Source organism: Lontra canadensis, unplaced genomic scaffold (genome assembly GCF_010015895.1).
Source record: "Lontra canadensis isolate GAN:19392208 unplaced genomic scaffold, GSC_riverotter_1.0 scaffold3, whole genome shotgun sequence".
NCBI lineage: Eukaryota > Metazoa > Chordata > Mammalia > Carnivora > Mustelidae > Lontra > Lontra canadensis.
Window position 1 is genome coordinate 50,348,736 of NW_022630997.1, and position 12,808 is coordinate 50,361,543.

Sequence of the window (12,808 nt, forward strand, 5' to 3'; positions counted from 1 at the left end):
AATCCCATCTTGTTTCATTTACTCTTCTCCTACCCCCTTAACCCCCCCATGTTGCATCTCCTCTCCCTCATATCAGGGAGATCATATGATAGTTGTCTTTCTCCGATTGACTTATTTCGCTAAGCATGATACCCTCTAGTTCCATCCACGTCATCGCAAAAGGCAAGATTTCATTTCTTTTGATGGCTGCATAGTATTCCATTGTGTATATATACCACCTCTTCTTTATCCATTCGTCTGTTGATGGACATCTAGGTTCTTTCCATACTTTGGCTATTGTACACATTGCTGCTATAAACATTCGGGTGCACGTGCCCCTTCGGATCACTACGTTTGTATATTTAGGGTAAATACCCAGCAGGGCAATTGCTGGGTCATAGGGTAGTTCTATTTTCAACATTTTGAGGAACCTCCATGCTGTTTTCCAGAGTGGTTGCACCAGCTTGCATTCCCACCAACAGTGTAGGAGGATTCCCCTTTCTCCGGAACCTCGCCAGCATTGTCATTTCCTGACTTGTTAATTTCAGCCATTCTGACTGGTGTGAGGTGGTATCTCATTGTGGTTTTGATTTGTATTTCCCGGATGCTGAGTGATGTGGAGCACTTTTTCATGTGTCTGTTGGCCATCTGGATGTCTTCTTTGCAGAAATGTCTGTTCATGTCTTCTGCCCATTTCTTGATTGGATTATTCGTTCTTTGGGTGTTGAGTTTGCTAAGTTCTTTATAGATTTTGGACACTAGCCCTTTATCTGATATGTCATTTGCAAATATCTTCTCCCATTCTGTCAGTTGTCTTTTGGTTTTGTTAACTGTTTCCTTTGCTGTACAAAAGCTTTTGATCTTTATAAAATCCCAATAGTTCATTTTTGCCCTTGATTCCCTTGCCTTTGGCGATGTTCCTAGGAAGATGTTGCGGCGGTTTAGGTCGAAGAGGTTGCTGCCTGTGTTCTCCTCAAGGATTTTGATGGATTCCTTTCTCACATTGAGGTCCTTCAGCCATTTTGAATCTATTTTCATGTGTGGTGTAAGGAAATGGTCCAATTTCATTTTTCTGCATGTGGCTATCCAATTTTCCCAACACCATTTATTGAAGAGGCTGTCTTTTTTCCATTGGACATTCTTTCCCGCTTTGCCGAAGATTAGTTGACCATGGAGTTGAGGGTCTATTTCTGGGCTCTCTATTCTGTTCCATTGATCTATGTGTCTGTTTTTGTGCCCGTACCATGCTGTCTTGATGATGACAGCTTTGTAATAGAGCTTGAAGTCCAGGATTGTGATGCCACCAACTTTGGCTTTCTTTTTCAATATTCCTTTGGCTATTCGAGGTCTTTTCTGGTTCCATATAAATTTTAGGATTGTTTGTTCCATTTCTTTGAAAAAAATGGATGGTACTTTGATAGGAATTGCATTAAATGTGTAGATTGCTTTAGGTAGCATAGACATTTTCACAATATTTATTCTCCCAATCCAGGAGCATGGAACATTTTTCCATTTCTTTGTGTCTTCTTCAATTTCTTTCATGAGTACTTTATAGTTTTCTGGGTATAGATTCTTAGCCTCTTTGGTTAGGTTTATTCCTAGGTATCTTATAGATTTGGGTGCAATTGTAAATGGGATTGACTCCTTAATTTCTCTTTCTTCTGTCTTGTTGTTGGTGTAGAGAAATGCAACTGATTTCTGTGCATTGATTTTATATCCTGACACTTTACTGAATTCCTGTACAAGTTCTAGCAGTTTTGGAGTGGAGTCTTTTGGGTTTTCCACATATAGTACCATATCATCTGCGAAGAGTGATAGTTTGACTTCTTCTTTGCCAATTTGGATGCCTTTAATTTCTTTTTGTTGTCTGACTGCTGAGGCTAGGACTTTTAGTACTATGTTGAATAGCAGTGGTGATAAGGGACATCCCTGCCGTGTTCCTGACCTTAGCGGAAAAGTTTTCAGTTTTTCTCCATTGAGAATGATATTTGTGGTGGGTTTTTCATAGATGGCTTTGATAATATTGATGTATGTGCCCTCTATCCCTACACTTTGAAGAGTTTTGATCAGGAAGGGATGCTGTACTTTGTCAAATGCTTTCTCAGCATCTATGGAGAGTATCATATGGTTCTTGTTCTTTCTTTTATTAATGTTCTATCACATTGATTGATTTGCAGATGTTGAACCAACCTTGAAGCCCTGGAATAAATCCCACTTGGTCATGGTGAATAATCCTTTTAATGTACTGTTGAATCCTATTGGCTAGTATTTTGGTGAGAATTTTTGCATCTGTGTTCATCAAGGATATTGGTCTGTAGTTCTCTTTTTTGATGGGATCCTTGTCTGGTTTGGGGATCAAGGTGATGCTGGCCTCATAAAATGAGTTTGGAAGTTTTCCTTCCATTTCTATTTTTTTGGAACAGTTTCAGGAGAATAGGAATTAGTTATTCTTTAAATGTTTGGTAGAATTCCCCCGGGAAGCCGTCTGGCCCTGGGCTTTTGTTTGTTTGGAGATTTTTGATGACTGTTCAATCTCCTTACGGTTATGGGTCTGTTCAGGCTATTTCTTCCTGGTTCAGTTGTGGTAGTTTATATGTCTCTAGGAATGCATCCATTTCTTCCAGATTGTCAAATTTGTTGGCATAGACTTGCTCATAGTATGTTCTTATAATTGTCTGTATTTCTTTGGTGTTCGTTGTGATCTCTTCTCTTTCATTCATGATTTTATTTATTTGGGTCCTTTCTCTTTTCTTTTTGATAAGTCTGGCCAGGGGTTTATCAATCTTATTAATTCTTTCAAAGAACCAGCTTCTAGTTTCGTTGATTTGTTCTATTGTTTTTTTTTTTTTTTTTTGGTTTCTATTTCATTGATTTCTGCTCTGATGTTTATGATTTCTCTTCTCCTGCTGGGTTTAGGGTTTCTTTCTTGTTCTTTCTCCAGCTCCTTTAGGTGTAGGGTTAGGTTGTGTACCTGAGACCTTTCTTGTTTCTTGAGAAAGGCTTGTACCGCTATATATTTTCCTCTCAGGACTTCTTTTGTTGTGTTCCACAGATTTTGAACCGTTGTGTTTTCATTATCATTTGTTTCCATGAATTTGTTCAATTCTTCTTTAATTTCCTGGTTGACCCATTCATTCTTTAGAAGGATGCTGTTTAGTCTCCATGTATTTGGGTTCTTTCCAAATTTCCTCTTGTGATTGAGTTCTAGCTTCAGAGCATTGTGGTCTGAAAATATGCAGGGAATGATCCCAATCTTTTGATACCGGTTGAGTCCTGATTTAGGACCAAGGATGTGATCTATTCTGGAGAATGTTCCATGTGCACTAGAGAAGAATGTGTATTCTGTTGCTTTGGGATGAAATGTTCTGAATATATCTGTGATGTCCAACTGGTCCAGTGTGTCATTTAAGGCCTTTATTTCCTTGTTGATCTTTTGCTTGGATGATCTGTCCATTTCAGTGAGGGGAGTGTTAAAGTCCCCTACGATTATTGTATTATTGTTGATGTGTTTCTTTGATTTTGTTATTAATTGGTTTATATAGTTGGCTGCTCCCACGTTAGGGGCATAGATATTTAAAATTGTTAGATCTTCTTGTTGGACAGATCCTTTGAGTATGATATAGTGTCCTTCCTCATCTCTTCGTATAGTCTTTGGCTTAAAATCTAATTGATCTGATATAAGGATTGCCACTCCTGCTTTCTTCTGATGTCTATTAGCATGGTAAATTCTTTTCCACCCCCTCACTTTAAATCTGAAGGTGTCTTCGGGTTTAAAATGAGTTTCTTGTAGGCAACATATAGATGGCTTTTGTCTTTTGATCCATTCTGATACCCTGTGTCTTTTGATTGGGGCATTTAGCCCATTAACATTCAGGGTAACTATTGAGAGATATTAATTTAGTGCCATTGTATTGCCTGTAAGGTGACTGTTATTGTATATTGTTTCTGTTCCTTTCTAATCTACTACTTTTAGGCTCTTTCTTTGCTTAGAGGACCCCTTTCAATATTTCCTGTAGAGCTGGTTTGGTGTTTGCAAATTCTTTCAGTTTTTGTTTGTCCTGGAAGCTTTTAATCTCTCCTTCTATTTTCAATGATAGCCTAGCTGGATATAGTATTCTTGGCTGCATGTTTTTCTCGTTTTGTACTCTGAATATATCGTGCCAGCTCTTTCTGGCCTGCGGGGTCTCTGTGGATAAGTCTGCTGCCAATCTGATATTTTTACCATTGTATGTTACAGACTTCTTTTCCCAGGCTGCTTTCAGGATTTTATCTTTGTCACTAAGACTTGTAAATTTTACTATTAGGTGCCAGGGTGTGGACCTATTCTTATTGTTTTTGAGGGGGGTTCTCTGAACATCCTGGATTTTGATGCTTGTTCCCTTTGCCAGATTGGGGAAATTCTCTCCAATAATTCTCTCCAATATACCTTCTGCTCCCCTCTCTCTTTCTTCTTCTTCTGGAATCCCAATTATTCTAGTGTTGTTTCGTCTTATGGTGTCACTTATCTCTCAAATTCTCCCCTCGTGGTCCATTGGCTGTTTGTCCCTCTTTTGCTCAGCTTCTTTATTCTCTGTCATTTGGTCTTCTATATTGCTAATTATTTCTTCTGCCTCATTTATCCTAGCAGTGAGAGCCTCCATTTTTTATTGCACCTCATTAATAGCTTTTTTTATTTCAACTTGGTTAGATTTTAGTTCTTTTATTTCTCCAGAAAGGGCTTTTATATCTCCCGAGAGGGTTTCTCTAATATCTTCCATGCCTTTTTCGAGCCCAGCTAGAACCTTGAGAATCGTCATTCTGAACTCTAGATCTGACATATTACCAATGTCTGTATTGATTAGGTCCCTAGCCTTTGATACTGCCTCTTGTTCTTTTTTTTTGTGGTGAGTTTTTCTGCCTTTTCATTTTGTCCAGATAAGAGTATATGAAGGAGCAAGTAAAATACTAAAAGGGTGGCAACAACCCCAGGAAAATATGCTTTAGCCAAATCAGAAGCAATCCCAAATCGTGAGGGGGGAGAAAGGGGATAAAAAGAGGTTCAGAAAGAAAAAAAAAGAAAGAAAGAAAGAAAGAAACAATTAAAAAAAGAAAACCAATAATGAAAAAATATAAAATGGAAAATATATATATATATATACACATATATATATAAGAGAAACTAGTTAAAAAACGTTAAAAAAGAAAAGTGTAAAAGTTAAAAAAATTTAGCAGAAGAAGAGAAAAAAAATTGAAAAAGAAAAAAAAATTAAATTAACTGCAAGTCTAAAGAATCATGGGGAGAAAGCCATGAGTTCCGTGCTTTGCTTTCTCCTCCTCTTGAATTCTGCTGCTCTCCTTGGTGTTGAAACTGCTCTCCTTGGTAGGTGAACTTGGTCCTGGCTGTGTTTCTTGTTGATCTTCTGGGGGAGGGGCCTGTTGTACTGATTCTCAAGTGTCTTTGCCCCAGGTGGAGTTGCACCGCCCTTACCAGGGACCCGGCTGAGTAATCTGCTCAGGTTTGCTTTCAGGAGCTTTTGTTCCCTGAGCACTTTCTGTAGAGCTCCAGAGGATGGGAATGAAGATGGCGGCCTCCCAGTCTCCGGCTTAGAGGAGCCGAGAGCCCGGGGCCCCACTCCTCAGTGCACCCTCAGAGAACAGCGCCCAATTACTCCCATCACCCTGGCCTCATACCACGCTCCGAGCTGACTGAGCCTGCGATTGGTTCAAGGTAACCCCGAGCTGAGAGTCACTCCTCAGCTCTGTCTCTGTAGCCGGCTTCCCTGTTCTAATACCTGTAAGCTCTGCAACACTCAGACACCCCCGATCCTTCTTTGACCCTGAGGGACCTGAGGCCATGCTGACCCCACGTGGGCTTCACCCCAGTTAAGCCTCTGGAGCGATGTCCCTCAGTGGAACAGACTTTTAAAAGTCCTGATTTTGTGCTCCATTGCTCTGCCGCTTGCCGGGAGCCGGCCCCTCCCTCCACGGTCTATCCTCCCGTCGCTTTGGATTCACTTCTCCGCCAGTCCTACCTTTCAGAAAGTGGTTGATTTTCTGTTTCTAGAATTGCTGTTCTTCTTCTCTTTGATCTCCCATTGGATTTGTAGGTGTTTGCAATCTTTAGATAAGCTATCTAGCTGATCTCCTGCTACCTGAAGTAGTCTCAGTCTGCTACTTCTCCACCATCTTGACTCCTCCCCCAAAATCCTCGTTTTTGACCACCATTCTGTTTTGCTTCTCGATATCTGATGAGGCAAAATTGCATTTTGGAGATTCTGTGACTTTTCCTGGGAAGCAGTAAGAATGTAATCATGTTCTAATCAGAAGCTATCTGAATGAAGTGTATAAATGGGGTTGAAGAGAACTGACTCATTCTGATGGGAAACTGTTACCCGTGTTCCAAGAAGAGAGACCTAACAGGTTTCCAATTAACCAAAATTCCATGTACAATCAGATTAATGGGGAGGAGAAACTTATATTTTTAGTTCTTTTCAGGACAACTAGTTCCACCTCAGTTAGATGAAAAATGATATCCAATGGATTGAAATTAATTGACTTGATGGATTTTTTAATCCAAAAAGTTGCTTATCAATCAAGCCAAAAACAACATGCTTAATCTTTATAAAGTCACTAATAATTTCTGTTCTCATCATAATTACCAATATGACCAAAATAATACATTTAAAATATTAGGATATGAACATCAGCCAAATGATCATCTCTCTCAGCTTCCTGAACAATTTATTCCATCCAGAGTTCCTCCTATAGGAAAAAAGGGCCCAACCCCTCACACCAAAATTCATTCTCCAAGATGTGTCCTCTAATTTCATGAGCATTCTGCTTTCCACCAAAAAGACACCCTTTTATTTTATGTTAATATATATTCTTCAAAGAGACAAGTGAAAAGAAATAGGTCTATTTTTGTGTTATGCATGAGAAATTAGGTGGTTAATTTTCAAGGGCTGCTTCAATAAATCCCAATTGAATTAGCCAGTATTAGCATGTGAAAGCGATCAAGAGACACTGCAAAAACACAATGCAAAATGAATACAAATGATTTGGCTCCAGATCTGATCAAATAAAGTGGAGGATTGAATTAACTAGTGAACAAAATTAAGTGGAAATGGCAGCATTTCACAGCTAGTCAGCTGTGGCTATGAAACATAGTACTGAAAAATTTAGACAACCATCCTGAAGCTTTTATTTTTTTCCATCCAGACATATCTCTAAAATTACATATCTCTATCTGTACTAATCAGATTTAATATCATTAGTGATTTGGTGGGTGAGGTCATATTTATTTATCCAGTCTTTTTATAAGGCATTCAAAGCAATAAAAACAAAAGCAAATATCTACTGAACATCTACTGCATTCTATGCCAAAAATAATTTTTTTTTCATTTTATTTAAGTCAGGTAGGAGTAGAGGAGAATGGAGGGAAGAAAAGGATGAAATTCTTCGTAAGATTTCTAAACGTTTAACGTCTGTAAATTTAATTTTAGCATAAAAAGCACAGTGTAACATAATAGGAATAGCTTTGAAGTCAGACATTCTTGAGTTTCAATTCCAACTCAGCCACATATAAGCCGTGCTACCAAGCCTCTTCTGCTCATCTATAAAAAGGCATTTTCAAAACCTACCACAGAAAGTCATTTTATGAAATAGAAATCATATAATTAAATTCTCCAGCCTGCTGTTGGGACATAACAGAAGCTTACTCATATTCTTATTATCTCAGAGTCAGAATGGCTGTTTCCTGAGATGCCAGTGTTCCTACTAATGGACAAATTCTCCCCCACATCCTAATGCCACTATCCCGGCATATAAATTGAAACCTATATTTGATAGGGATGACTACAAATAGAAGGAATGAGAAACTTAAAATAGAAATTTTAATAATTGAAGTCTATTCTAGGTTATAATAAGTTTTCAGCTGGGAACACCCCAAAATAACACACATTATTTTATTAAACTCAAAGCAGTTGCCAAGCTACTGGAATGGTAATATGGTAAACACTATGGGAGAGAAAAAGAAAATGCTGAAGGGCCAAGTAATACCTTATGACTAGAAAACACTTGCTTCTCACAGAACATGGCTTAAATTAAATGAAAACAGCTTCTGAAGTGGTTAAAATAGCCTTTGGGGTTCTTCTTTTGGGATAAAGGGAGTTAAACACAGAAAGGTTTCTTAAAATGTCAAGTCTTCCCAACTTCTAAGCAATGGAGAATGAAGTGATGGCTTTTTTCTCTACTCAGTGCAGGAGTTATTCATCTGCACCTGAGAGGCCAGTGCACGGTGCTACTTTAGGCTGTTTCACTGTAGTGGAGCCAACAAAATAACTTTCTGCAATTATTACTTATTGTCAATACTACATGTGTAAATCAACCTAAAAAAAAAAAAAGACATCAGAGTTTTAACATCTCGCAATAGGAGCAATATAGGCATAAGAGACTGGACAGATTAATTTTCCTTTGCAGCCCCTTTCAAACATTTCAATGGTGTCAACCCCAGGCTGAAAATCTTGAGAGGTCAGCTATGTGATTGCATTGGGGTTTTGTATAATATTGTCTGGTTTTTCTATCACTATGGATGGCCTAAAGTTAAAGATCAACACTTCTGTAGACATTAGCCTTCAACTGACTAATGACAATTGGTTCTTGATAGATTTTTCGTTTCCACTCAGTCCAAACCTCCCTCCAGGAAACTAGTGAAAAGAACAGCAGCAACAAGAGTTCTTGATCTTTCTTGCTTACACATTCTCCACACTTGTCTTGAAAATATCCAATGCTTCACTTTTATTATCCAACCTTTCAGAAACACATAGCTGCTTCTAGGTCTTGCTTCATTGTTGGTAGTCATTTTTTAAAGGTAGGTGTAGACAGCTAATCTGGCCTCTGGCAGTCAGACTGACTGGGCTTGCTGAGGTGAAGTTTAAGGCTACAGTGGACCAGTGGGATTTTCAGACTGGGCTCCATTAGGGAGAGTGTAGTAATTCAAGCCACATTTTATGCTGAGCACTTACAGATTTCTCTGAGAAGTTAAATATGAATTCACACAAAACTAGATTAAGATTGTGGAGTCATTGGGCACCTGGGTGGCTCAGTGGGTTAAAGCCTCTGCCTTCAGCTCAGGTCATGATCCCAGGGTCCTGGGATTGAGCCCCGCATCGGGCTCTCTGTTCGGCGGGGAGCCTGCTTCCTCCTCTCTCTCTCTCTCTGCCTACTTGTGATCTCTGTCTGTCAAATAAATAAATAAAATCTTTAAAAAAAAAAAAGTTTGTGGAGTCATGGTATCTACAGAACACTTTTGTGGAAAGTTATTGCCCACAATAATAAACAATGTGATCTTTCAACTCTTCAAATTCAAATAACCCGTCAGTTGAGTGAGGAAGAATAAAAGCAGAAAAATGAAATCAATAACTAAGGCTGTAACCAGTTATTCTGAATCATGCATACCCAATATCCAATTCTGTGAAGAAATTTTCTTAGCTGTTTCATCTTCTGCATTAATGTCCTACAGCACAATCTAATAGATGGATACCAAAGGACTTTGTGAGTCACTCTTATTTTAGATATCGCTCCTGAAAGCCTGAGGAGTAATCTTTTTGGCCTTACAATTTCCTAGTTTTTCTTTGATGTCAACTCACTTTCACTTGTGAAAACCAGAGACACCTTTAAGCATTCCAGGATACTCATTCCAGAAGAGGTACCTCAACATACTTATCATCAGACTCCTGATACTGCTTCTTGTACCCCTCCGAGATTCTGCTGAAAAGTCTCCCAGGTCAAGTGAAAATACGAGCCTAATTCTCAGAAAATGGATTGTGATGGTGGAGTTATGTGCTACAAATTATCTATAGAACACTGTATAATAATAGGATACTGAAAGATGTGAGCTAGTTGGAATTTGAAAATCTAGTCTTCACTTAGCCCCTAAATTCCTGGGTCATTAAAATTCCCTTGGCCTGTTTCCTTACCTACAAAATGAGAAAATTTAGACTTTAAAGCCTCTTACTGCTCTGATATTCTTTGGTTTTATAATTCTATGATTCTTTCATTCCCCCTATTTCTTCAACCAGACCTAATGCACTCCCCTACCAATAAAAAGTAAAATGTAATTTAATAATTAAGATACAGATAAATGTCAGGAGAGCCTCTCCCTTGAGATCCAAATTCATTTTCTCTGCTCTGTAGTGCTGTCCCTCCCACATACAACCCTCTCAATCTCTTGACTGGTCTAAATTTTCAGCATTTATTTTACCTTTTCTCCTTTGATGGCTATCTGGCTTGCAGATTTTCTAACTTTTCTTCATCAGCATAAAGTCTGCCTTCCTTGATGCCCTCTGTGGAGTCCTTGACTATTCAATATTCAATGTCCATGACATATCTGTTGATTTTTCCTAGACACCCATCTACCAGCCCCACTACATTGCTATCGACTTTGGCTCTGTACCAAGATACTAGTGAGGAGAAATTGAGCAGCTTATTTTATTTCTCAGTTATTTTTCAACTCTTTAATGAATGTCTTCTATAAGCAACGCATTGTGAAATACCTGGAGAAATAAAAGAAAGATGAAGGTAAATGTCTAGGCACTCAAATTAACTTGGAGTGCACAGAGAGAGTACCACAGACAATACAGCATGCAATGAGAACAAGGAATACAGGCTGAGTACAGGAGAGAGTCTTACAAGGCAGGAGGTACCCTCATGTAAATTCTTTAAAAACACTGAAATTGTTGGAGCTTCCTTCTAAATTGAAAGGCCTGGCTTATTTTATTTATTTTTCTTTTCTATTATTCAATTATTTGAATGGGTGTTATAGTCACATGATATGAAATTCGAAATGTACAAAAAGGAATACCATAGGGAAAAAAAGTAATTCCCCCAACGCTGCTTCCTGTTTTCTTAATTTCCTTCCACAGATGCAACCAAAATGTCTTAGAAACACAGTTTTAAAGTTTAGTTTCAGTTTTATGATGAATGATAAATCATCCTCCTGATTCCAAGGGCCAGCATTGCGTGATGAACTGAAGAAGCTATCTAATGGTTTAATTCTTAAGGCCACAGTTTTGTTTTGTTGTGTTTATGAGCTTAAAAAGAGTTCCTGCTTTTCCAGCTCCATGAACACATGTACATTTTGAATGATTATATGCTGGAGCAAACAATCTATTGGCCAGTAGAATTCTCTCGCTGTCTCCACTAGCCGTGTGCTGACCCATACCAGCAGTATCTCAGGTTATATTTACTATGTTACCATAAATTTAATTTCACGTTAACATTTGGCTTCTGTAAGATCCAAATCGATGCAACTTGTAGGACATAAAGGCATTTATCTGCATTTATCATGCGACAGGTATAAATCTCAGCAAAATTAAGATTTATTTATGCCTGTTAATCTAATCCATTCTGTTGTAGCTGTTCTGAAAGCAGTAAATCAAAATTAATACCCATTCTAGATCAGAATCATCTGACAAAAGAAGACCTGCATTGTCAGGTACTCTTGTTTTCTTAACATTTATTGAATGCCAGTTGAGAGGAGATAGGGAGAGCATTCGTAAAAAGTAATGCAAACCAGGAATACAAAATGAGAATCTGAGTTTTTGTGGAAAGTTCTGCTTACTTTTGATATATAATCATTGTTCATTATTGTCCTTTTTAAAAATACCTCAATCAGTTCTTCTCAAATATGCCTTAGTAATTTCTAAAGCATGTCTCTAGCTAGTTTGATAGATCATGCAGTAAGCTGGAAAAGAGCCTTAACAATACTACTAATAAAACGTTGAAGTCTAGAGGTCTCAGCAAAATACAAGACTCTGCATTAAATATTTTCCTCAACAAATTTGATTTTTAAATTAATTTAATCTGGCAGTTATGAGCAGTCGTTTAGTTACTTACCTATTTTTATGTAAGAGGAATATTTATATTTATATATATATAAATATATATATAAATATACTTATATATATTTATATATATATTTATATATAAATATACAGTATGTTTGTTTTTAAAAATAGGGTTTTTAAAAATAGGAATTATTAGTATTAGCTTTTGATAATTATTCTCCAAATGACTCCAAATAACTTTTGATAATTATTCTCCAAATGACTCCAAATAACTCTCCAAAATGATGGCATTTCTACTAAAACTTAGCTTGTGGATGTGTTTATGATATATTCTCCCAGCTATTCCATGCTCATGGATTGGAAGAATAAACATTTTTAAAATGTCTATACTGCCTACAGCAATCTATACCTTCAATGCCATCCCGATCAAAATTCCACCAGCATTTTTCAAAGTGCTGGAACAAACAAACCTAAAATTTGTGTGGAACTAGAAGGGACCCCAAATTGCTAAGGAAATGTTGAAAAGAAAAACAAAACTGGGGGCATCACATTGCCTGATATCAAGCTTTACTACAAAGCTGTGATTACCAAGACAGCATGGTACTGGCACAAAAACAGACACATAGACCAGTGGAACAGAGTAGAGAGCCCAGATATGGACCCTCAACTATATGGTCAAATAATCTTCAACAAAATAGGAGAAAAATATACAGTAGAAAAAAGACAGTCTCCTCAATAAATGGTGCTGGGAAAATTGGATAGCTTTGTTAGAAGAATGAAGCTTGACCATTCTCTTACACCATATACACAAAGATAAAGTTGAAATGGATAAAAGACCTCAATGTGAGGCAGGAATTTATCAAAATCCTAGAGGAGATCATAGGCAGTAACCTCCTCAACACTGGACACAGCAACTTCTTTCAAGACATGTCTCTAAAGGCAAAGGAAACAAAAGCAAAAATGAACTTTTGGGACTACATCAAGATCTAAAACTGCTGCACAGC